Source organism: Hordeum vulgare, chromosome 3H, assembly GCF_904849725.1.
Source record: "Hordeum vulgare subsp. vulgare chromosome 3H, MorexV3_pseudomolecules_assembly, whole genome shotgun sequence".
Classification (NCBI taxonomy): domain Eukaryota; kingdom Viridiplantae; phylum Streptophyta; class Magnoliopsida; order Poales; family Poaceae; genus Hordeum; species Hordeum vulgare.
Window position 1 is genome coordinate 570,617,097 of NC_058520.1, and position 7,321 is coordinate 570,624,417.

Below are 7,321 nucleotides of genomic sequence, written 5' to 3' on the forward strand. Positions count from 1 at the left end.
AATGATGTGATCCCGTTATCAAGTAACAACACTTGCCTATGGCCAGGAAACCTTGACCATCTTTGATCAACGAGCTAGTCAACTAGAGGCTTACTAGGGACAGTGTTTTGTCTATGTATACACACAAGTATTGTGTTTCCAATCAATACAATTATAGCATGGATAATAAAAGATTATCATGAACTAAGAAATATAATAATAACTAATTTATTATTGCCTCTAGGGCATATTTCCAACAATATGCCCTAAGATACCACATCTTTTGCACTTACGCTATTTTTTTACACGACCCTCTTCACCAGCTCTTATCCTGTTTTTCCTTGGTCTTCCTGGTGGTCTAGTCAGTACAGGAGAATGGAGTTTGAACCCTGGGTCTACTATGTTCCATTGGTCTTTTCCCAAGAGTGCGGGCACATTTTCAGCATAAGCAGCCCTAAATTTGGCAACAGAGAAATATTCAGAGCAATACTGATCAAGTTCACCATCTTCACCTCCAATAACACTCATGAGATGTAGGGCATGTATGCACGGCTTCCCGCGGATCTGCCATTGCCTACAGCTGCATTCATTGGTTGCAAGGTTCACTGGATATCTCCATTCCCTATTTTTATTGTCAGTGTATGTCACCTCAGCCTCGTATGTCGATGGTCGAATGCATTTCATTCTTAGTCCTCTTGCCTTGGCATGCAATGCCTTAATCAGAGATGGGAGCATAAGATGGCCAACATATTGTGTTTCTGCAATTCTTTTACGAAGAGCCATCTTTACCATGATCATCTTCCTAATCTTATCAAATGCTTGCCACAACAAAAGCCCTTTCACTAACTTGAACTTTGCATTGAAACACTCAGCGAGGTTATTGGTCACATAGTCTACTTTGCAGATTTCATTGAATTTGCTTCTTGACCACAGCTTTCCATGATGTTCATCCATGTACTCCTTCACCAAAGGATTATGAGCATACAACACTCTCAAATGGTGCTCATGCTTCCTCAAGCTGCATGTGTATGATGTTGGCCATAGATTCTCATCATAAACTTTGCCTTTGAATTTCTTTTTAAAATTCTGCGCTAGGTGTCACATACATTCCCTATGTGCCACTCCAGGGAATACAATTTCTAAACCCTTGCAAGCTTCTGTGTGTATAACTAAACCTGAGGGTGTACCTATAATGTTGCTCAACTACTACAGAAACCAGACCCGACTCTCCTCACTCTCTACCTCCAACACACCAAATGCAACTGGGAATAGCCAGTTGTGTCCATCAACTGCAGAAGCTGCTGCTAGCTGGCCTCTCCATCTTCCATTTAAAGCAGTCGCATCGACACCCAAATAGGGCCTACAACCATTCAGAAACCCCTTCCAGCAAGCCTTGAAACAAACAAAAGCCCTCCTGAAGCACTCTTTCTCCATTGTCTTCCCTTTTAATTTGTACTTAACTGTATGCTGGTCAATCTCTACAACACTCCCTGGACTAGCCGTCTCCACTTCAACTTTGAAGGTGTAAAGCAACTGAAAACTCTCATTCCATGGACCATTAATCCTATCAAGAGCCCTTTCCTTAGCATAGAAAATCTTCATGTATTGTACATTAATCTTGTACTTCTCAAATAGCTTCCATGGAATGCTGTTGGACCAACTGTTGGTGTTTCCCTCACCCAATCCAAGATTGCATCTGCCAGGTGGGCAAGTGTGCCCGTGTGGGTTTCTTTTTATCTGAAACAAAATGAAAAATGATGTCAAATACAATTAAGAAACAGTACAATTAATATTCAGTTGTAATACCTGAATCAATTTGCTCTTTCGCATAGTGGATGCATGCAACCTCCACCTACACCTATCATAAGGGAAATGAATAGTGAATCTTCCTGGCTCACTCCTATCAACCTCATAAGAGTTTTCAGTGACAATGCAATATGTAGTCACTGCATTACGACAATCCACCATCGATTCGAATACGGTTCCTGGAGTAAGGTCAGGATTCTCCCTGTTCCACTCAATTGTTGGCATGTCCACACCATCATATTCTTGTAAAACTAAGGAGTCGATGTTCTCCTCCCTCTCTTCATCATCAGTGTCATCAAATCTAGCACGGCTGCTAGGCTCCTCTGCATATTCATCTTCCACTCCTTGTTGACTGACTCTATCTACCAGTTCAGGGAATAGAATCTCATCCTCATCATCATGTCAAGGCACTTCCTCGTCAAGCTCTGCATCTACTTCTACATCAGGTACAGAAGGGAGAGGAGAAGTGGCAGAATTAGTGGCAGCCGACATGTTGTGGCTTTCAGAACCACTAGGTTTACTTGGTCTCAACCTACAAGGAGTGCGAGGACGCTGTCTGAACACCCTTCAGGATACGTTGTTTGCGTGCCTGAAGCACACCGATATGGATTCTACCGAAACGGCTGTCAACATTCAAACTAAATAGCAATCCCAGATGTTCATCACAAGTTAATGGGAGAAATCTCTGCTCGGTACTGTCGAAATATCTCAGTTCAATAGCATCGGCAGGGCTCCACGGATACTCACAACAGAGTGCCTCACAGAAATCTCTAAACGAAATGGTGGTTTCTACCACTTTAGGATAGAAAAATCCAGAAATCGCATACGGTTTAGTTCCACGCAGCTTGCTAGTTTCCATTCTAACCGCCAGCCGAAAAGCAAGTGCAGGATCAACCCTACTCGTTTTAAATAAGATAAAGGGTGTAGTTAGGCCTAAAATTTTTAGATAAGTTGCACTGATTCAAGCCAATGGTGGTCAAATACAACCTAATTTACGGATCTCCTAATCAATTTGAGAGGAAAACGATGCTTACCCAGGTGGAATCCATGAATTATCAGCCTCTGATTCGACCCAATCATCTCCACAGTCTATGGGCCGGACGGGGTCCCCCCCCCCCCCCCCGCCGACATCGCTTCCTAATCCTAGATGGGGAGAGAGGGTAGATGCGGCGGAGGCGGCATGACTGTGGTGGAGGCGGCAAGAGTGCGGTGGAGGCGGCATGACGGCGGCGGAGGGGGCGGCGCGGAAGTGACTGGATCTGATTCAGGTGAGTGTCAGTTTCGTGGCCCCATTGGTTACCACATAACGGTCAAAATGTGTACTCTGCCCTATGCGGCCCCACTAGTCAGAGTTAATGGTCAAGCCATTGACCCGACGGCAATGTCCGTTGTGGCCAGTTCTGAGGATTTCGGGCAAGGGAGTGGGGAAAGGTGAGCAAAAGTTAGGAGCGTGGGGATGAATGAGTAGAACTAACGAACCAGGGGCACAAAAATAAAAATCCCTTATAAGAACTTTAGAGTGATTGTTTGTCACACTCTGAGGGATCGATATATGATTCAGTTGTGCTAGCATTGTTGAGATATTTCACTAGTGAAAGTATGCACCCTAGGCCTTGTTTACCAGCATTGCAATACCGCTTGGGCTCATTTTTATCAATTGTTAACTTGCTGTTTTTATTATTTCAGATTACAGAAACCTATATCTACTATCCATACTATACTTGTATCACCATATCATCGCCGAATTGGTGCACGTATAAAATTTGCCATCGCATTGATTGTGTTGGGGACACAAGAGATTTTCGTATTTGATTGTTGGTTATTTGAGATGGACCACCTTCATCCTACACCTATCGCGCATTGATAAACCTTATGTCATCCACTAGAGGGAAATTTGCTATTGTCCACCAAAATTTTGCGCTTGGAGGCCATAGAGTCTACAAGAATAAAGTTGGGTAGTAGACATCAGCTATCTTGCCGCACCTTGTTATTTTGGTTACTAGTTACTTGCTACGGAATATCTTGCTATCAAAATATTTGTTACTACATTTTTATTGCACTCGTGGAGATTAACTTGCTAAAACCACTTATCGAAAGGACTACGATTGCTCCCTGATACTTGTGGGTCATCAGGGAACATATTGGGAACATGACCTCCCACTAGGTAGACAACAAGACCATATACATCACACTGTGAATTGGGTCTAGTTGTTTATTTGTCCATGTGAACCTAGCCCCTATGCGGGCTATCTCACATAGCGCCATCTCAACGACACAATCATTGAACAACCATATACGAGAGAAGTCGACATTCGCCGAGCTCTTGTCCGCCTGGTGTCGAATCAGGTTGAAGTCATCGGCCGCCACCACTGGTTTATGGCAGCTCTCAACCTTAGTTTGCAGTTCATCAAGGAAGGCACATGACAACCCATGGTCAGTTGGGTTGTAGAAAATTATCACCTCCAAACTAAGGTACAATCATCAATCAGTCACGGACATGCTAAGGATAAATTCTCCCATGTCCATGTCCTCAATGGTGAAGGAATCCTCACATACGCCGAGCAGGATAATGCTCGAGTGTCCTGACACGGGTAGCCATTGCCAAGCAAAAGGCCTCCTAGAAAGTCCGTGTAAATCCTGAGGAGAGAACTCATGATGTATCGTGTCCTAAAGGCCTACAATATCAATGGGGTATTGTTTGCAAATTTCCAAGGGTTCAGCGTTCGGGTCGGATCTTGTGCCTACACTATGCATTCAACAATGGCATTCTTAGGGAAGTTCGCAACAAGACTACTGACCAAAAATGGAGAAGTAGAATCCCGGAAACTGTCGGTCACCAAAAGTGAGCAAGGACGCTTAGCACACAGGTGGGCCGACAAATTGTTTTGTCTTATTACATGTTGAACTACAAAAGAATGAAAAACTAGGGACTCCTCTCCAACTTCATCTAAAATCAGTGCCACGAGAGAACGCTCTATGTGATGAGAATTCCACAAGTTCACTAGTACCAAGTAGTTTGCCTCCAATATCACATGTGTGAGACCTCGTAGTTTGGCAAAAATGACTCCTTCCGAGAGAGCTAGAATCTCAATGATCAGCGGGTCTATCACCCCTTCATGTAGTTTACACCACGAGCCCAGCAAGCAAGTAGTTGAGCACACAATACCCCATGCTCCTCCCTCAAATATGTAGTACATAGATCCATCATGGCTGATTTTAGCAATGTCATTCTCAGGCGGACGGCACACGTAGCGTGGTAGCATGACAACTTGTTGCATGGGGAGTTCTAGGAGTGCCAAATTTTCCATGACCTTGAGTACAACATTCTGGGGATCAAGCTTCTCTTAGTCATGAACCCATCAGTTCCTACACTGCCAAATGGCCCACACCACCGTTATGATTTTCGCTCATTCATCATCCAAGAACCTGCCATCATAGATGATGTCCCATGAGAAACTTTCGGATGCAGTCGTGGTAGATGAAAGTCGAACAGCGATTCAGCTTCTGTTGAGAAGTGGTTTGCATGCGAACAATGGATCAATGCATGCATCAGATCGTCCCTCATTGTAAGACACACACTGCAGCAATCAAGATCTTTAATGGGGTGACTCTATAGAGCTTCTTCAACTAATGGTATCTTATTGAGGACACGCCACAAAAAAATCGTACTTTAGGTATCACCTTGAGCTTCTACAAGGAATTCCAAAATTGTTGCTCAGTTTGTGAAGTGTCTATATACGTCCCTTCCTCTCGAACTAGACGCTCTTTATGAGTCACTAGAGTACGGTGCACCATTTTGACAGAATAGATCCCCGTTGGTTCGAAGGCCCAAGCTTGAAAATCCTCCCCACCACCATTGTGTAAGACAATGTTTAATATTGCCTCAACATTCGGTGCGAGAAAGGTTCCACGGACCAAAGCTTGTTGTTGCCTCCAGTTCTCTTGGTCGATCAACTCATCCACAAACTTAAGTGTCGTGTTCTCTAGTTTGAACATAGGAATCATGGATAGTGTATCAAGTATGCACTTATAATTCCAGATGGATATCGTGGAGCCATTCCCAACTCGCTTGATCAAGCCTAGCCTCAAAGCATCTCGGCCCGCCACAACGGCTGTCCAGATGAGTGACATCATGTTTGTAAGAGTTGCGGCAAGAACCCGAGTTAGGAAAATATCTGCTCTTCATAATCCGAGAGCATAAAGTTTCAGGTTGCAGCATAAATCTCTGATCATGGTTCCCCAAAAGAGCGATGGTTAATGCCTCAAGGTCATAGAATCTCATCCCTCATGTTTCTTTTGGAGGCGCCAACTTCTTCCAACAGACCCAATGTATCGATGTGTCGTCGATGTTTCTGCTCAAAATATACATGGCAATGCAAGAGGTAATCTTCTTCCATGCCTTCTTCGTGAGGCGGAAACATGTCATATGAATGTTGTAATAGCTTGAATGACTGATTTCAGAAGCACTTCATGTCTCGCGCACGCCAAATCCCTCTTGGAATAGCCAAACATCTTAGTTCTTGCCCGATCACATATGTGCTCGAATATGCCACTTGTGATTCTTCCTACAGTCATCGGTACACCAAGATACATATCGTTGAATGTTTCAACAAAGATGACAAGATGTTGGTTCAGTTGTTGTGTCCTCTGTGTAGAAGTATTGGGTGTAAAGTACACATTGTTTTTGACTTTGTTAACACACTACCCACACAAGTTGCATATATAGATATTCAAGATCTCATTGGGCCTGTCAGCACTATCTCCCTTCACAGTGATAAAATTGAGAGAGTCATTAGCGAATAAGAGATGATTTATCCATGGTAATCTACTCGAAGCCCTTACACCTCTTTCAACAAATGAGCCATAGTAGTTCAATGGAGAGGTTAGGCCTTCAGGACATAATAAGAAGAAAAAGGGTGACACTAGGTCTCCTTGTCGAAGGCCCTTAGAAGGAGTAAAGAATGGCAGGAGCTCTCCATTCTCCCATGCTGAAAATCTGACAGAAGTTACACACTTTGTGATCGGTTTAATGTAAACAATGCTAAAGCCTAACCGTTGCATCATCGCTTCTAGATAATGCCACTCCAAGGGGTCATAGGCTTTCCTCATATCTAGTTTCCCTGCACACGCATAATTTTTCTCACTCTTCCATCTCCTCATCGTGTGTATGCTTTAAAACTCTACATGTATCAATAATGATACGTCCATGCACAAAGGCACTTTTTTCTTCTCCCATAATCATATTCATCCACTCCTTTTAGCATGTTTGTAACCATCTTGGCAGCAGTTTTATACACGACAAGATAGAGAGTGATGGGACGATACTGAAATAATTGTTGTGGGTGTGTCACCTTAGGTATAAGAGTGATGGAAGTATCGTTCAAGCCCAAAGGTAGCTCACCTCCATGCAAGATATCCATAATCTCTTGGACCAAGTCATATTTCATGGCGTTCCAATGACGTTTGAAAAATCCCATCGTGAAGGCGTCCACGTCCGGTGTTTTGGACGGTGCCATCTAGAAGTGTGTCGCGCAAA